The sequence below is a fragment of the Lonchura striata genome, chromosome 6, assembly GCF_046129695.1.
Source record: "Lonchura striata isolate bLonStr1 chromosome 6, bLonStr1.mat, whole genome shotgun sequence".
NCBI lineage: Eukaryota > Metazoa > Chordata > Aves > Passeriformes > Estrildidae > Lonchura > Lonchura striata.
Window position 1 is genome coordinate 41,705,976 of NC_134608.1, and position 19,442 is coordinate 41,725,417.

Consider the following 19,442-nt stretch of genomic DNA (forward strand, 5'->3'; position numbering starts at 1 on the left):
TGATAGTGGAAAAAAACCCCTGTTTGTCATCATTATTTGTCCACCCTAACAATGGCAGAGCTGTCATCCAGACTGACTACCCCAATGCAACAGAGACTGCAGAGTGGAAGTTAGGAAGTAATTTCAGTAACTAGAGCAGGACAATAACTACTTTTAGTCAGTTTAGTGTCTAATTTAGTCAAACAAGCACTAAGTGTAGGGCAATAAAGATTTTTTTCCTATGATTTTTTTTGTGTTTGTTTCATGGCAATGATGTGTGTTCAGGCAAATTTTTATTTAAATATATTCAATTTTCTCTTTTTTGAGAACAGTGTTTAACAAAAGCAATTATAGTCAATTGTAAGAATATTTTTTATAATGTATTCCTAATTCAAAAACAGGCATTTTAATTTGATTCAAACAAGCTATTACAGTTTATTTTTTTTTTTTGTCTGGAAAAAGAAACAATTGACATGATCTGTAATGTAACTAAAGTAGTTTCTGAACTTGGTCCCATATTTCTGCATGTGAATTCTAATAGATCTGGATACATAGACCCATTTTATCACTGAAATCTTATTTAATTTGCAGTTATAAAGCACCATGGACACAATTTCAAAAATGAAATGAGACTTGTGCCTTGAAATATATTCTTTTAATATCATATAATATTTAGTAAGCCTATGAAAGTAATGAGAATATTATTGTGGAATCAAGCTATGCTTATGTCTCAGGTTCATGGATTTTATGGAAGAATAACCTCATCCTAGACCTTGTGAGATTTCCATACCTATGCTGCATAATTTCCAAGCAGACATGTTCTTAGCTGCTAATTTGCAATGCAGATGAAAGAGTCAGTCCTTCAGTAGCAAGATTTCAGTCTTTTGCCAGCAGCTTTAATTTTCATTTAAGACAATGTTTAAGAAGTATTCAGAAGATAATGTAGCAGAACTCATTAAGAGAAGACATCAGTGTAATACACAGGATATTCTAATTATCACCATAAACTACAAAGTTAAAAAAAAAAAGTGTTTTCAGAAATATCTTAAATCAATTGAAGTAGGACTACTACTTAGTGGGAAGATACCAACTTCTCAGAAAAAAGATAGGTTTGAAAGAATTGGTAGGATTTACTGCAAAGGAATATTCATATCATGGTATTGTCAGCGTGAAAGAGGTCTTTTAGGAAAACAAATCATATTGCCTTGTAGGTGTAAGTTGAAGAAGGGGTGCTTGCACCTAGACAAAACTACCAAGTCTAAAAATCCAAAACAGGATGTGATCTCTCACACACACTAAGCATATGTAATGCAATTGTAAGTGGATAAAGTTTTAGAGAAGAACTCTTTAAGAGATAAGGGAAGAAAATCTGTAAGTAATGATTCTGTGTCCAAAAACTAAGCAGTCTCTCTCCAAAAAGAATCCTTCATCCTATCTTAAGATCTGCCTGTTTCTGATCACAGAAAGGGGCATCGAAAGCTCTCAGACTGCTTTTGCTAAGCTATTAAGGGAATGGATTTCTGTAACTTACAGTACACACATATTAATACTAAATATTTAATCTAGAAATTTTCCATATGTATAAAGCATTACAGGATAGTTGAGGTCAAGCCTCCTGCTCACAGCCAGGATGGCTTGGGGTGAGACTGCTCCTGGCATTACCCAGATGAGGTTTGAGGATCTCCAGAGACACCGAGACTGCACTTTCTGTGAGAAGCCTCATTTAAGGTTTGATTATTCTAATGACAGAGGAGTCAGAACCTCTCTTGTTTCAATTTGTGTGTTTCTCATCTTCCTCCTTTACACCACTGTGAAGATAACCTCCTGTAGAAACAGCCCCTGCCACCTGCCAGCCCCCCATGTTACTTGTTCTGAACAATCCCAGCTCTCTCACTTTCTCCTTACAAGTGAATCTATCTCTGACCTTCTCGGTGGCCCTTCACTGGATTTTCTTCTGTCTATTCTGATCTTTTTCTGTATTGAGAAACTGTTGTTTTCAGAAATTAAAAGCTAAAAAAACTGGCTTTAGTGTAAAAGTTGTAATTATATTTTGAATTGTTTCATCCCAAAATTTTGGGGCACACTGCTTCTCAGTAGAGTCATAAGGTTTTCTGCCAGATTTGGCAGCTTGCCTTATCTCAGATTTCATGGGAAATCACAGAATGGAAGATAGAAAAGGGAAACACAGAAAATACATCACCCTTCTCTCCACTGGAAATCCCATGTGCTACTTTATTATTATTATTATTTTTTAGGGTAAGGAAATTTTTCTTTAGAGAATATTTGGATCACAATTTTTATTTACTCAAGTCTGCAGAAGCACATCCTTCTGTGATCCAGTCAGCTACTGGATCCTGTGCAAGCTTAACATGTACATAGTTTCAACCAAATTTATTTTGATGTGATTGCAGCCCTTTTTTTCACCTTCTTTATGGCAAGTTGTTGATGCAGAGGAGAGGAAGCTTGGTTGTCCAGTCTAAATGCTTAAAGCCTGCCAATTGTATGGTATGACAAAAGAAAGTAAAAAAGATATATTCGTTACCATAGCAACAACAAAACTCTTCCTCTAACTGCATTGAAAAACAATATCTATCCTCTTCTCCTGAACAGTTAAGAAACTATATCTGAAGAATATCTGTGAGATATTCTACGCTGAACTGAAATACATATTGGTTTATTAAACTGACACATTTACCCCCAAGAAATAATTGTAGCCATGCAAGGATATCACGAAACTTTATTTAGTTTTTACTGGAACTTTACCAAAATTAAATTTTGTTAAAAATGTTTTATACAGAAAACATGATGAAAATCCAAATTGTGCATTGTGTTCTGCTGTATTTTTTGTCCCTGTTCTATTCCAGAAATCATAGTATGTGGATGGACAAGTTTTTGCAAAACTGAACTAAAATCACCATTGGTACAATATTAATAATTTCCCACTGAGGGATGTCAAAGTGACCTAGACATTATTACAGAGAGCACTGCTTTTGAATTTGGTTTTCTATGCTTTTGTCCTCATAGGTGATTTTTTTGCCAGTTTGTACTGTTTCAAGTTTGTTCCAATACATTGTGGAATAGACTGTGATATGGGTAATGATAAAGTGGTGCATCCTTTTAGATAAAACTCTTTTAGCTGCTGTGATTTCAGTTTGATTGTCCACTTCAATTCTTCCAGCACATCTGATGACACTCTTAGCAAAAGATATTTTGAGTTCAGCAGGCTGCTTCATTTCTTCATCGAGTCTTCAGGAGAAGTATTTAATTTTATTCCTGTCTTGCATCTAATGCATGTAATACAAATAGTTTTACAGTCAGTCGAACTAAGGTAATTTGAGTTGGACAACTCACAAAGGAAGGTGTTTGGGTTTTTTGGTTTTTTTTTGTCCTTCCCAAATCAAACCTTTCTCTTTATTTGTACATTCTCTTGGCAGAGCAATTTTCTCCTGAAATACAAAGTGATATTCAAATAAAATTGAATCAATTTTGTTAAATTTTTCTAGGAAGATAGTTTTAGAAGCATCAAAATGAAGTTTGTTTATTTTTCTTTTTCCTCATTTTGAATTTCATAATGTGTTTATATGACTTTAGAATATTTTTTTATTCAAAGCCATTAAAGTTCCTAATTCCCTTTGGTGCTAAAAAAATAATCTTCCTAGTGTTCTCTAACTTTTGAGGAGAAAGAATTATTGTGCATGGTGAATACATACTAGAACCAAGAATAAAGTATTTTGAAGTATCACACTAGCATTTTAATCATTGTGCACTGTGATTTGCCACAGTATTTCACTTTTAAAGTGAAAGTGTCTGCAATCAAAAATTCTGTCTTTGAACAGAATTTGCTTATTATTTTCCTGTATTGATATTTAATTGCTAATGGTATATTTTTGGATACTGTTGGTATTCCATTTTCAGTAGGCTGACAATGTGATATCTGCCTCAAATCTACACTTTAGTTGTCTACCATCATTTAAGGAAATTGGCTGTTCTTGAGTGAGTCTCTGCTAGAGTTTATTTCCTTCCTCCATACATGGGGTATGACTTGGGGTAATATAACCATGGTCATGTTAGTGAAACAACTTAGCCTGTCTTAAGGCTGCACTGAAAATGGCTAATAAAGGAAGTTTTTTTTTCTTCAGCTGCATGTTGTAGTTACCTAGAATGCAGGAAAGATGCAGGGTAGATCTGCTGAGCTGCTTATATCAAGTGAGTGAAAATGCAGTTCAGTGACACAACTGTAATTTATAAATAAATGTACCCCTTTGCTGAAAAATAACTGTTACTTTGTTCCACAGATACAGGATGTACAGGGTGCTGTTTGATTCTTTCTTCAACTGCTTTTTCTCCCCTGCTCAGAAACTGTCATACATTTTGAGCAGCTTCTGCTCTGTAATTTCATGTAATTTCAATTTTTGCTTAACCTCTAAGGTTACAAAAAAAAAAAAAAAATCCATGTTAATTATAGGAAAATAACAAGAAACTTTTCCTCTGGATATTTATTACCTTGAACTGTATAGTGTGGACCTGTGCTGTGGAATGGAAAATAATTGTTTAGACTGTGGAGGTGACATAATCACTCTACAGTACATAAAAAATAAAATAACTTTCAGCAGCTACTGCTCTCTTTCTTGGATTAAGCTTCTTTTGCATTGTTTGACAAACAATGCACAGTTACTGAGTTTTTCTCTGGTTTTGTATTAAGATTTTCTTGTCAGCAGAGATTGTCTGCTCTTCTTTGCTGACCCAAGAGCAAACTGACACTCAGCCAGATATTCACCTCTCTGACTCTCTGTATGCCATATGTCATGTCTCCATCATTCAAGACATTTTCAAAGCATCAAAATTTACCAATATCCTGGAAACATTTTCTCTCCTGCTTCTCATATTGTGCCTTTCCCCCCCTTTTTACTTTCAGGGAAACCCTCATTTTCCCCCTTTTTAAATCCTTTTTATGAATTCCCTTAGAGTTGTGGCATGTTCAGAAATATTCTTTATAATATATACTGTTCCTATACCATTATGTTAAGTCTGAATTATATGTATTTTGGGGGGATCCTTTCAAATTCTCTGGCAAAATAGTTTTGACATGAGATAAAATGATATAGTCAGAGCTATTTCTGCTCCAATTAATCTTTACATTAAAAGGTGTTTCACAGAGAGCTGCAGAAGTAAAAATTCATCTTTCTGAAAATTGCCAATTTCCATCAGCCTTGTAGCCTGGCTAAGAAACTGTTTCTAGGACATATAAAATTAAACTGAAGGAATCTTTTTTCCTGACCTTCAAACAGGCTAGTGTTACTAGCTTCCAGTAAAACCACAGATGATGTATTTTGTAGAAATAAATTAAAAAATGATTAATTTAGGCAGACTCAAGAACAATCTTAGCAATGTTGGGAGTTATCAGGTTGTAGGACATTGAAATTTCTCATAACTTTCATATTTATCCTAACGCTGCACTGGTCCGCAGACAAGAAAATATGTTCTTAGAGACAACATTGGCCAAAATAAAATAAAAGCACAGAAGTTGAATTATTCTGTTGACCTTGTGTATCTATGTCCTAATCTTCTGTAATGAATTACCTGTTTCTGCACTGCTCAGGCCAGCAGTATAAGTCATCTTATATGTGGGGCCTCTGGATACTGGAAAAGTTCAGTAAATTTGCAGGAGTAATAACCTTCCCCACTATGCCATCCCGCCCATCCATTTTTTCACATGCTGTGCTGCATCATGTAAATACTCCTTCCTAAAATGAAACATCTCTATTTGCTGCTTCTGTGCCCAGTACTGTTAACTGAATAGAATGTGGAATATTTTTGCTCTCTGGTGTTTTTGTTTTGGTTCTGCTTAAGGAGTTTATTATGCTGATTTAAATTGAAATCCTGGTAAATGAGGTACTCTGATATAAAGTTCCTGGTTTTCTAAATATTTATTTTATAATTAAGTAAATCACATAATCTTTTTGTTTTGACTAATGCATATTTATGCTACCCCAAATTGATTCTTTAGAGTATTGCCTGGTCATTTATTCATTACAGTATCCATCAGAGCTTTGAAAGATGTCAGGTAAAGGTTCTTGAAGCTAACATTTGGGAGCTGCTGTTAATGATGTGCCCTTTCCCAGAGATCTTAGCTGTCTGCCTTGCCCTTAGAAATTAAATATTCAATCAGTCTGGAAACATGAAGTTCTCAGTCTCTTGTTAAATTCTTTGATTCTTGCCACAAGCTTCTATAATAACTTTACAAAGACCTGTTTTTAGAACTTTATGGTCTCTCTTCGTATCATGATTCTTAGTGTGAGAAAATAAATACATTCTACTGAAAGCATGGGCACATAGTTTTGCTCTTATTTGCTTCCAAAGCATGTAGTGGCGATCTTCCACAGGCTGTTGTGGAGATGGTTTTCTTCTCAGTGTTTTATGCTTTCTGTTGCTGAAATAAATCATGTGTCAGGCAGGAGGAGAAAAGGAAGTTATGCTCCTCTGATCACTGCTATATTCAAATGCCTGCTCAATGTAGTCTTTTCTGGTTTGAGTAAGCATTCATCAGTTTTCTGTGTGCTTGCCTGAAGGTGCAAGTTCTATGTCTTTAGGAAGGAGCTTTTTATCATGCTCCACTGTTTTCAGATCTGAGTATGTAGCTATAAAATTTATATTTTGTGTTTAAAGGAATAAATGAGATCCTGAACTTTTTTGCTTTCCATCAACAGAAATACATTCTGTGACAATCTTTGCAACAATCTGACCAAGAAGGTGCCCTGTGATGTACTCAGATCAGATAACTCCAGTATTGTAAAAATTTGGAGTAACGTGAAAATTTAGAAATTAAAAATGCTGGAAACTTGAGGTAGTTGTTATGTAATGTATTTTTTTTCTGTGTAAGTCATATATTCTATCTATAATCTACAATAAGAAGCAAGTATAAATGTATAAACATGGATATAGGAAACCAACAGAATGAGATGGCAGTAAAATATATGCAAAGCTGGAATCAAGCATGAATAGGGAGAATTAAGCAAAAGACTGGCCTTTCCAAACCAGAGACACAGGAGCTGATGGTTTGATCTCAGTTGGGTTTGCAGCCCCAGCACAGTTGTAGGAACAGGACTGACAGTATCCTGATGGGGCAAGAATGTAGCTGGTCTGCTACAGCAGACACACAGCAGCTGGCAGCCAGACACATCTTTCTGGCTATTCTCAGTACCTAAAACAGGCAGGTTTCATACTGGAAGAGAGAGTGCTTTTTTAATGACCAGGTAGAGACAAGAGTAGAGCATTGGTCTTCTGGGTAAGCTTTTAAAAGATTAGCTCCAAGGATGAATTAGGGCATAAAGGTGTTGGGATTGACTTGTTGAGTACATGTTGTACTTACCAACTACTTACTGCACATTTGCAGCTCTAGTGTGCATGGTATGTTTAGAGCATTTGTGCTGTGACATGGTACCTGAGCTTTGAATCAGGATGCTCCTGATCAAGGTCTTCTTACTGATTATTCCTACTCAAGCAGTTTGACTGAGCAAGGCTCAGGAAATTAGTTTCCTTTTGTGAGTTGCTACTGTCAGGAATACAGGTTAGTAATTGTAAAACTATTCCTAAGAATAGACAATTCATACCCTTGAAGTGCTGGCACTGAGAATTACCAGCATACTGTAACCTTAAAGCTGTGCCGGGTTTAGAACATTTGTCCGAGTCCTTGTGCAACAATTATTGCCATGTTAGTAGATTCATGACCTGACATTTGCTACTGCCATCATAACAACCATTGTAAGAAAGCAATATTTAAAACGGAACTGGTTCAATGTCTGACTCCTGGGAAAACACAACTGACAGTAATTTACAGTCTCAAAATATGCTGGGAATTCCTATTATTTTTCCTTGTGTTGCTCCAGTCTGTCTCCTTCAGGCAGTAAGAAGAAAAAGAGTAGAGAAACTGATCTATCTTGAGCAAATACAATATTTCCTTAGAGTATACTTAAGGCCTCTCTCATCTTTCAGATATTCAGGATAGAATGCAGTGGGTGTGGGGAAATCAGAGCTTTGTTTCACTGGTTTATATTTTCTTTTAATTTTCAGTATGTCAAACTTACTTTTCAGGGTTCCCTTCTTTGTCCACCATAAGAAATTATTCATTAATAAGCATAAAAATGTAAGATTTAAGTGTTTCTTTAATTTTAAGCTAATTATTAGAAAATACTAGTTCATTTATATTTTCCTGCTTTAGTGATCAGCATTATTTGAATCCTTCATTTAAGTAGTTCTTTCATTTAATCATCATCATTATAACCCTGGAATCTATATCTCATTTTCCCCTTTTAAAATATGCCTATTATAAGTATTTTTAAAGTATCTTATTTGTCTGAAAGTTTTTCTCAGCTCCTTCAAAGGACAGAGGAAAATAGAATATAAGTGAGTCTTGGGTATTGATGTGAAATAGATTTCTGGCTCTGTGTTTCTATCACTTCAAGGTCTCATCTTGAGATGAATGTTGCCTGGGAACTGAGAACCAGGAGAAAGATTCTCCCTTACTAATAACACAGCTTTTTATCTCTCATCCTTACCTTCAGGTGTTTTCTGTGTCTGGGGAAACTGGCCTGAAAATTTGTAATCCTAGTTATGAGATGAGAGTTGATAAATATTTTCGTAGGAATGTTTAAGCAGAAAAGAGGTGGCCAGGATTTGTTGATGTTAGCAATGGAGAACATGAAGTAATTGTTATTAAATTACTTTGACATGATATGTTACTTCTTGAAAAGTATAAATGCAGAAAAGAGTTGATTATATCTGTAAGTGGATCTTGCACTAAAGGCCTACACTTTTACACCAAGAGCAACCTACTTCAAATAGAATGGGATTTCAAACCTCGGAAAATGTCATTTTATATAGAATTCTCTATAATTTTTCATAGCTATATTCCTAAAACTATTTTAACATCTTAAGTGGAGGGGGGAATGGACTATATTATTCAGCATGAGATCATCACTCAGAAAAACAATACAAAAAGAGAATGGACATTATGCCTTGGTAGTAGAGCAGGAGGGAAGGAGTAGTAGAGCAAGTGGGAGCACTTCTAAGTGAATCTGAAAGATTTGCAGGAAGACTGATGTGCAAGAATTATGGATAGAAATCAAAACAAACAGCGAGCCATCTTCCTGAAATACTGTCTGCATTCTATAAAAATAATGATATTGATTGATATTCTCCTAGTGTATTGCAGGCTAATTCCCTTCATAACCAGTAGACCTCTCCAGGGTATATACTGAAATCACTCCCCTTATTGTTTTACTAAATTCGCCTCACATATCTGCCTCAAATCCCCTCTGATCTCTAGCCTTATACAACCTGAAGCTCAACTTCGGAGTCCTTTGAAATTCTTAACTTTTTGTTTCAGTGCTGAGGTCTTTTAGGTCTTACCCTCTGAAGCTTTTGTACCCATTTTGGATGGAATAGCATTAATTTTCTTCTGAGTATCTTGTGTGAATTTGTGCTGAAAACAGTGTTGATAACACAAGGATATTTTTGTTATTGCTGAGCAGTGCTTACAGAAAATCAGGACTTGTTCTTCATCCCCCACTGCCCAGCAGTGAGCAGGCTGGGGCTGCACAAGGAGCTGGGAGGGGACACAGCCAGGACAGCTGAGCCCAACCATCCAAAGGGATATTACAGACCATAATGTGTCTTGCTCAGCAATGAAACAGTGAGGGGGAGAAAAGAGCATCATTATTTTAGCTACAACGTTTCAAGCTCAAGACCCTCTGTGGTGTAGACAGCACTAATTATAACACCCTTGGCTAATGTTTGTGTAAAATTTTATAATTACATCAATATTGCATCCTGCTGATTAAATGTGGTTTCAAATTTAGAGTATCTTACCTTAATTCCCTTTATTCTCTTACCTCTTTTTCCCCCAAACTCACAGAGTTAAACTTTCAGTAGTGATTATTAAAACATAAAGTGTTGTTGCATAAGATAATTGGTTTCAGCTCTTCATGTTTAATAGTGATAATTTTGGTCACTACTTGAGAATGGACTGTGAGACAAACTATTTTAGGGGACTTCATATTTTTATTTCTTCATAAAATCATTATAATCTTCCTCTTCCCTGAATTATCTTCTGTAATGTGCCATACCAATGACTTCTTAAATGTCAGTAAATTGATTTCCCCCCCAAATTTTACATTTCTCTGGTTTCGTTTCATTTTTTCCTCACTCAAATTTCTAATATTTTTACTCTAATGATCTTTTCTTCCATACTCTGTATATTCACAATTATCAGATGGTACCAGGAGCTAGATATTTCTATGTGGTCACTGTAGGCCCTAATCACACACACTTAGGTGGCAGTCCTGATATTACGTGGCTACACACAGATGTGGAACAAAGCTTCACTACATTATCCAAAGCAGAGAGGCTGCATTGAACTGCTGCATTCTTAAGCAGGAATAAGTTATATTTTAGATGGTCCTCTGGAGACATTTCTATGAGAGTCAAAGCAGGTGAGCTGCACATGAATGAATCATTTGAAATTTTTTCTTGTTAAGAGACGTAGTTTGGTGAGGGAAAGGGGGAAAGGCTACATATATAAGTTTCACATGGAAAGGAAATTTTACCATGTTTCATGCATTTGTTTACTCTCTGTGAACCCATACATTACTTTGGAAGTTATCAAACCAGGCAAGGGGCTATTGGGAATACAGGAATCATACAATAGCTTGAGTCAGAAGGGCCCTTGTCAAGGTCATCTGGTTCAACCCCTCTGTTGTGGGCAGGGACAACTTCCACTAAATCAAGTTGCTTGTAGCCAGTCTGTATTTCTTTATGGCCAGATAAATGCCTGATGTTAGAATTGCTGTTCCATAAAATGCTGACAAAACTGGAAATCTGTATCATGCTACCAGCTCTTATTCCAAGAGTACCTGCATGCTATCACGTGTTTCCTTGTAAGAATTTGATGAAGCTTTAGATGGTGACTGGACTTAGTAGACATAACTAACATATTCTCTCACTGCAAATATTACCTTCAGTAATGTTTTCTCTTAGGCTTGAAAAGTTAAAAATTACTAGAAACTTCTAAATAAGTTTTTCCTTATTGTTTAGTGTCCTTATCTGTAGGATGGCTGAGTACTGGTTCACAGGGGTCACAAACAGTAAGGAAAAAAACCTAGTAATTTAGTTATTCAGTTAAAAACATTCAGGAATCTGAAGGAATACATTGACTTGTCGAAAATGCTTGAAATTCCTTGTTGACAGCAAGTTCCACAACACTGATGGAACTCTTATAATGTTTTGTTATTTTAGGATAAGAAACAAGACTTGCTGACTAGTGTTTGTTTACAGGACTATGAGGCAAATGTTTTAAAATCAGTATAATTTCCTACTAGAGGGAAAGTTACGTCCTTTTGAACTTCTGTCAGAGCAGTAGAAATAAACTGTATATAGAGTATATATTCACATGTATTTATGTATAGTATAGTCTTCATTTTCTTGCCAGCCTATTCTACTCTTAAATTGATTTTACTGCAAGAGTCTATTATTCAGCCTACCTGTTTCTTTTCTTCATGTGTTCTCATTAATACATATTGAAAAGGGATAAAGAAAGGTACTCTGGGATATAATATGCAGGATTTTCTTCAGATCCTTTTCCCATTAATATTCAAGGAAACTCTGATATTTTTTTGCATATGAAAAATGTTAGGGTTTTTTTGGACACGATTCCATTTTCTATTAGACTACTTGTGAAAGGCATTTTTGGTAGAAATTGAGAATACCTGCTTCCTGAAAATAAAGCCTTTGTTCCTGGTGGTACAAAATAAAACAGAAATATTAAACTCCCTGCAGCTCAAGTAACACTAACCTATACATTAAGCATACTTTGAGTATTATAAAATATTAACAGTATGCTTACCCTTACAAATAAAGGTTTAATTATGAAGGCTTTTTAATGAAATTGTAGCACATTCCTGTAAATTTCCCAGCTGTGGTTATGTATTTTCATATATTATCACAGTGTGGCTACTAAAAATTCTGTGAATAATTTAACCTCACTTTTATTTTTATTTTTTTTATCTTTCAGAAATGAATTCCTTTATTGCAAGAAATTGTGATTATTTATTGATTCAGAAAGAAAACAGACTGAAGTTCTCTTGGGTCTTCTGAATAACATGTAAGTGAAAGTTTCCTGTAACCCTGACTATGTCTTCCACTTAGGTAGTGATTATTTGATTGTAGCAAAGAAATCTTTGGTTAGAGATGTTTCTTAATGTATTTTTTTTTTATCACAACAGCAGCTAAGATACAGTGGCAGATTGTCTGAGGGTAATACCTTTCAAAAGATATTTTTATCCCCTTGTTTTACTTTGCGCATTAATATTCATCAGGTTCTACTAATAATTTGTAAGCTTTATATAGGAAGGTTCATAGCAGCACAAGTTAAAATCCATTGTAATTGTTAAGCAAAGCTCTAAAAAAAATTTATGCAGGGCCTACCTGGTCAGCAGAATGATCTGGAACTAGATAAATGCCTTTATTCATTAAATTCCCCCCACAATAGCAGTGTTATGACCTTTTCTGGTAGGAACTGCAAAAACACAACTATGCAGTGGCTGACAGAAGTGTAAAATCTGATTAAAATTTTCAGTTTGTAGGAGATGCTAAGTAGTATTAATGACCTTCTCTGACTTAATGCACTAGTACAGAAAGTGAGGCTAAAAAGGCCATTTGCTCTTTCGCAGGGCAGTGTGTGTGGAGCAATGTCTCTGCTCAGTAGCAGCATGGTTTCTGGTATCACTAGTGGAACAACAGTCTTAACTTTTCTTCTGTTGATGCTTGATTTCATTGCCATAAGCATTTCCTGCCTGATAAAGGCACAGTTCTTGAGGTTCATGTTGGATCTCTGTTATTCATTTGACTTTTGAAAGGCTGATTGATTCAGCTTTGTTCAAGGCATTGTCTTGGTCTTTTCTGTGCATAGAGAGTTGTGGGGACAATTCATGGGCTCCAGTGTTGGGAGACTGAGTATATGTCATCCAAATAGTTATGCACTTGCACAGAAAGAGGATTTTAAGCATCCTGGTTTTCAGTATGATTTCTGTCACTGTTTTTAGAAATGCTTCAGTCCACGAGTAGAAGAGATGTCACTGGCTGTGGTGATGTGCCGTATCTAGTGACTAGTCAGAACTTAAATGTGAGGTTTGACACAGAGCCAGCCAACTTGTCTTTGTTCAGGTGAACTTTCCAACAACTCTAAAAGTAAATTACTTAATATAAGATGGTATTTTTGCAAATAAATTATCAGTTGAAGGAAAGAGTGGTTTGAATCTGTTCAATTGTAGGTGAGGATTCTCAAATTGGGATGTAAAAGCTATGCAATGGAAACTGCAGTGTGTCTGTGCTCTCTGCTAAAAGAATGACAAGAAGAAGCTGCAAAATGGGTCCTTTGGACAAAAAAGTTGAACATGTGCTTTCAAAATTCTGGTTTTAGCTGAGCAGTTGACACCAATATTTGTAGCTTCCTGGAGGATTAGAGTGATAGAAAAAATCAGTGGGCATCCCTTTAACAACATCTAAATAGATTTTTTTTCTGATTCATAAATACTTTCAGTGTCATCAGAGGATTTAAGATCAAGGTTTTCATTGTCAGGGAAAAAATAGATTTTTTCATCGTTATGTTGGGAAGATGAATATTTTTATTTGATATGCTCATTAGATTTTGATAGAAGCTATCAATTTGAAATAAAACATTTAACATCTTAGAACCATTTTATTGTGCAGACTAAAAGTTAGGTTGCAGTTGGCTTAAAATGATTGTAGCTAATGACTGTAGCTATTGCCTGTAGCTGTTCAGGAAGCCTCAGCTTTCCATATGTGACATCCCATCATTTGCATTTTCTGCTATTACTGCACTTAGAATTTTAAATGCCTGGGTCTTTTCTCTGCTTTTTGGAGTACTCCTAGTCCCTGTTCTTGTAAAAGGTTAGCAAAAGCTGTGCTGCATGCAGCACTAATTTATTTACACATCTCCCCTCAGTCTAGGAGCTAACAAGATAACTAAACACATGTGCTACTGGTGTTTGATTTTCAGCACATGCAGCAATCAAACATACTCTGGCAGCCACAGGGTGGTGTCAGTACTGGTGAGAACTGATCTGTATTTTGCAACAGTTTTTTTCACATCAGAAAATGCAAGATTAGTGGAAACTAAGATCTGTGCCCTCAGCCTTTCATCCCAACTGGCTCCCTGATAACTTTTAGGAATAACTACTTTTCAACTAGAAGCTGATTAAACACAGTTCTTCCATGGAAGCTGTCTGCCCCAAAGCCTGCAAGGTAGAAATTGGGCTGTGCCCCTAACTGGGGTGTTTTGGTGCTAGAAGTGGTTCCTGGGAACCCTGAAGGCCTGGAAGATGGGGTTGGGGCTGGAGCTTGCTGTGCTTTTAAAGGGCTTGTCTGTCTCAAGGGGCTTCACTTCTGGGTTTAACTCCCAACTTTCATATCAGCTTATGGGATTTTTGAGTAGTTGACAGGACATTGAGGATCTGTGAACCTGGGGCAGCTCATGATAAGTTTCATTTGTTTTTGTACTGCTTTAATATCTTTTATTTCCTTGAGTTCTTCTTGATTCAGTTTGTTCTGTGTTTTTAAAAGATATTATTTGATAGAATAGAAATTCTGTTATGAGTTTTATTGCTGTGTGATTTGGAGGGTGGAAAAAATAATCATCTGAGTAGTGCTGATAATAGTCCAGGTACATAATATTTTAAAGTGGTTTTATGTGGATATTTTTCTTCAGCTGAAAACACTGTTCAGGAAAGATTGATTTAATTCTTTTCGCTAGTTAGGGACTTGGCTTCTAACTTTGGAAGCATTTTATACTGTGTAGTTACTTGAGGCACTGTTATTTTCAATTCAACAGGAAACGGCTCTAAGAGCACAGAAATGAGTGACATGGTGTTAGGGGACTGTGTATCTCAAAATACACAGCTTCAGCTTGGATGCAAAAACATCATTTAGCTGTGATAATAGAAATTAGATTTCAATCAGTATGCTCTTTGTTATTAATCCATTTTTCTTCTTTCATCTGAAGAGGTCCTAATAACATGTTAGAAAAATCACACTCTTTAAAAACTGATTTGAAATAAGAATGCTTTTGAAGCCTTGTAATTTCAGGCATGCATTTTGTAATAATATGTTTCCTTGCTGCTAATGTATTGATGCATGCTTGTAAATGTGCACAATGTTGCTCTTTTATTTTGGTCCAAGTTTATTGTTAGGAATTAAATAATTCCTCCTATTGAAGCAAATTTGTGAGGAAACTGTAGGAGGTACAGTAAGAACATGAAATTTGAAGACCTAATAAAGACCTTAAGTTCTAAGGACTGGTTATTAATTTGGAGTGTTGAAGGCCTGAGGTTAACTTTCTCCTTTGGGGCAGAAGTGGTGGTGTTTCAAGAAGTTATAAATCTTTGATGTTTCATCAGTTTCAATTACTGTCTGAAGGTGAGGAATTTGTAGTGTGTGCTCCCAAGCAAACACTTCTGTGTGCATCTGCATAGCAGAACTCTCATATAAGTTAGGTTGCTATTAGAGTCTCAACTGTCCAACTTTATGCAGCTACATCCTAGCAGACTTTTTTTTTGTGTTATAATGACACTTATACCAAGGCTTTTGAGAGGCTACTGTGATTTTGGTTTCTAGAACCAGCTTGAAGAACAAAAGACTTGCTGTCAAAGATATTGTGAATTTATTGCTAATTTAGTAACATTTCTCAGTTTCTCCTGCTGCTTTTAGTCTAGCAAATGTTAGGTACCTAATATCCCCTTTTGAAAACATCCATTTGAGGCAGGGGGTGGGGAGAGAAAATAACACCTTTCTGTGAATGTGGCTATCATGCTCTGTCTGAGCATACCACTTCCTGACACTCTCCTTTTGTGCCACCCCAAAAAGGAGTGTCATGCGCAAAATCCTTGTCTTAAGGACCTTAAAGGGACCTCAGCATTTTTGTCTGCTGCCTTACAATCTTGCTGTTTCTTGTAGGGTTGATTTCACCACACATCCTGTTTCTTTTACAGTCTTCTTTTCAGCATCCTTAAAGCTGTGTGAGTGAAATTGAAATTGGATTGGATGAGTAGGATCCTCTGGTCCATGCTGCCACACATGAATTAGACAACCCATGGACAGAAAAACCCCACTGAGCCTGCAAAGAGTCCTCTGGGTGAATGGGGCCAAGAGCTTTATATATTCCTGTCTCAAAACCCAGCAGCTTTAGGACTTCCTCACATACCAGTGCCCAGTCCCAAGAAGCTCTTTTTCTGGTTAAATCATACAAAGGCCAGGCTATGATGGAGAAATTAGGAAAAAAGCTCCCTCCAAAGCCTCGGTAATATGAGACACAACCAGGTGCACCTTTGTGCAATGTTTTTTATCTGCTCTGGCCTCCTGTGGCCATCCTCCCCCCGGAAGGGCTTCTGCTCTGATAGCCACTCTTGGGCTATACTGGGGCTCCAGAGCAGGGTTGGGACATTGCTTCCAGCATGCCAGTGACTGACAGCTGCACTAGAGGCTCCAAAAGGGATGGGGTGTGGGGCAGAGCACCATTCCACCTTTGCTGAACTTGATCTTCCCCCTCCAACACACCACATAGTTGTTTTGAGCCAGCCATCATTTTTTCAGTCTTTCTCAGACTGCTGAGGTATTGGACTTATAAAAAATTGAAGTATATCAAGCATTAATGTCTGAGAGAAAGTATGGCTAATATTGTCTGAGCCGCTTCCATACACCCAGGGCAAAAAGTAAAAGAATAAAAAGAAGGCTTTGAATTAGACTACATCAAAACCACATTCACTTCAATCTAGGTGTCATAAACCATTGTGTATATTAAATGCAGTTTTTAATGTGTTTAAACTACATTACATTTATTTCTGTTATTTTCTATTCTTTATTTCTATCAAGTATTTGCATTCCTTAGATGCTTTCATCCTCAGCAACTTAGTACAATGAGTGTTATTTATACCATGTATCATATGTTAAATACAACCTTATTCACAAAAATGAAAACTCTACTGACTCATTTGTAGGTTTTCAGAGACCAGACTGCAGATCTGGCTGACAGTAAAATTATTACAAAATTGTTTTGTCACCCAAGTCCTTTGGAACAGGAATAAGATTGTCCTGTACATCACCAGTTTATGATCTTGGCATTTAAAATATTTCTGGTAGATATGGTGTAGTTGATACCAATCTGTTAGCTGAAGCTTCCTAAGTGTTGGCAAATGACCATTTCCCCCCCTTCTAGTGTCCTTAGAGCTTTGATATATTTACATATAAACAGCTTCTGAAGATGAAAAAAATGAAACATATTATCCACTGTAATTCTCCATGACTATGTTTTAAAATGTCAGAGCAGCAATTCTTGATTTGGATTCGCCCAAATTGAAGTGTTCTTGGTTTTGCAGACAGGCTTGAAGGACTATTTAGCTCTTAAACCCTTATTGTTATGTGATCCATTACCTTTTATGCCAAAGAAGTAAAAGCTCTCATAGGTGACTGAAAAATAGGAAAAATACTATGGTTTTGTATATACTTGTTATGGACTCTTTTTCTGCTAAACAGAGGGAAGTTTCCTTGGTGCAGACACAGGGATGCTGCTTTGGTGGAGAGTTTTCTCTTGTTTCCAGAGCTGTTACTTGGCCTGGCTGCTGCAGAGGTGCAGGGCTGCTGTCGCCCAGCTGGCAGCTTGGCCCTGGCACAGGGAGCAGCTGTCCGTGCACCGGGTGTCAGCTGAGAGGTTGCAGCTGGCTTTGGAGCGAGGTGTGTGCCAAGACCAGATACGTGATGAAACAATCTTGTTTTGAAGGAAGATTTTGATAGATGTCTTACAGTTCTTTGAACTTGGTATACCAGAGACGTGTAAGAGAGTTGCACTTCTCCCCAGTTCTAAAAAGTGGTGTTTGAAATTCCCTAGTTTTGAGGTATGGATATCAAAACCGCTGTTGGGTGCTTCTTTGTTGCTGCTGTTTTACTGGCATCCTGACAGTCCTTGTCTTTGTTGAAGTTTCATTCTGTTACAATTCTTCTGTTTGATAAGTGTTCCAAACTGCTTTATTAAAAGAAAAGCCAGATACTCTAGTGATCCTTATCAAGTGTATTCTGCATTTGTTGTTAGGTGAGCAAAGGGACAGAATTCATATGGTAAAGTTGTATCTGTGCTGCAAAAAATGGATACCAAGAATTTAAGCTCTTTTTTATCTCTGGAAACTGCATTGTACCTGAAAATACATTCCGGTTCTACATATGCATTTATGTTGTGACCATAGTAAATACTGTTATTATTTCTCTCATAAATAAATTAAGGTGAATACATGGTATATAGTATTACATTTGCTGTGCACATTTGTTTTTCTTGCAGATCTGCTTCCCTCAAAAATAACATGTCAGGCTGTGATTTATCTATATGTCTGTCTAAATAATCTAAATATCGATGTCATAGAGAAGATATATCACTTCAGTTCTGGTATTTATTGTCAGTTTTGTTAGAGAATTGTCACTTCTGCAAATGGAAATACTTCAAGCATTGGGGAAGAGTAATTAAGTTTGGATAATGCTGTTTGGCTAAAATAAAACTAAGCTAATTTCTTCACTAAATTCAATTCCAAATCTATTCAGAGTTCTGGAATATTAATTTAACAATATCCTATCCACCATGCACTCGTGCTTCCTACCTAATTCTATTTTGTTCTTTTGGAGGATAGATATTGTCCACAATCAAAAATGTCTATATTAATTCATTCTCAGTCATTCTGGTGGTCTCTGTATGTGTATATTATGGTTTTTTAAGGTAACATGCCTTGCTATTTGAGAAAACAATGGTGTTAATTATGGTATGTCTATGACCACATACTTCTACCTGACACGGCCATATACTTTCCTCACATTGACTCCCACTGTAATGAGAATATTAGGAGAGGAAAAGAAAAGCAAGTGAAAATGCAGGTTTATGAGAAATATCAGCTACTTTACATCATTTGAAATAGTAAAATAAATTATTGTGAAGAAGTCTAATTTACTAGGTGATGTAGCTAAAAATACATGGTAAATCACCAACAGTTGGCTAATGAATACAAGTACAAATAATGAGTGCAATTGATAAATAAAGCACATATTTCTCTAGCTCATCTTCTTGCGCAGAGAAAGGAAAAGGTGCATTAAAATAGGAAACACCTGAAATTTCACAACTTGATTAGCACTAAAGAATTAAATGCTATGAATTATTTTATTAAGCAGATATTTTATTGAACAGTCACCCCAGTCGTGTTGCTGTCATAAGCTTAGATCACATTAAACTCTGCATTGTTTTCTACTTAGTATGCTACAGATCTTAAGTCATGGAGGGAGGAACCTGTGGCTAGAGTAATCTGTGAATATTATCAGGCAATGTGAAAAATACAGTTACTGTCACCCTCAACACATCTGAG

The 19,442-nt window shown here is 36.2% G+C and overlaps 1 protein-coding gene across 12 annotated transcripts in view; it reads left to right on the plus strand.

Moving 5' to 3' along the window:
- The window catches only part of LRRC4C (leucine rich repeat containing 4C), a 473,541-nt gene that overhangs the window by 181,657 nt on the left and 272,442 nt on the right, over positions 1 to 19,442 (plus strand). For all 12 annotated transcript variants that reach the window (XM_077784229.1, XM_077784224.1, XM_031505046.2 and 9 more), the window contains one exon: positions 12,047 to 12,136. The gene's annotated coding sequence lies outside the window, so the exon portion shown is untranslated. The remainder of the gene's footprint in view (positions 1 to 12,046; positions 12,137 to 19,442) is intronic.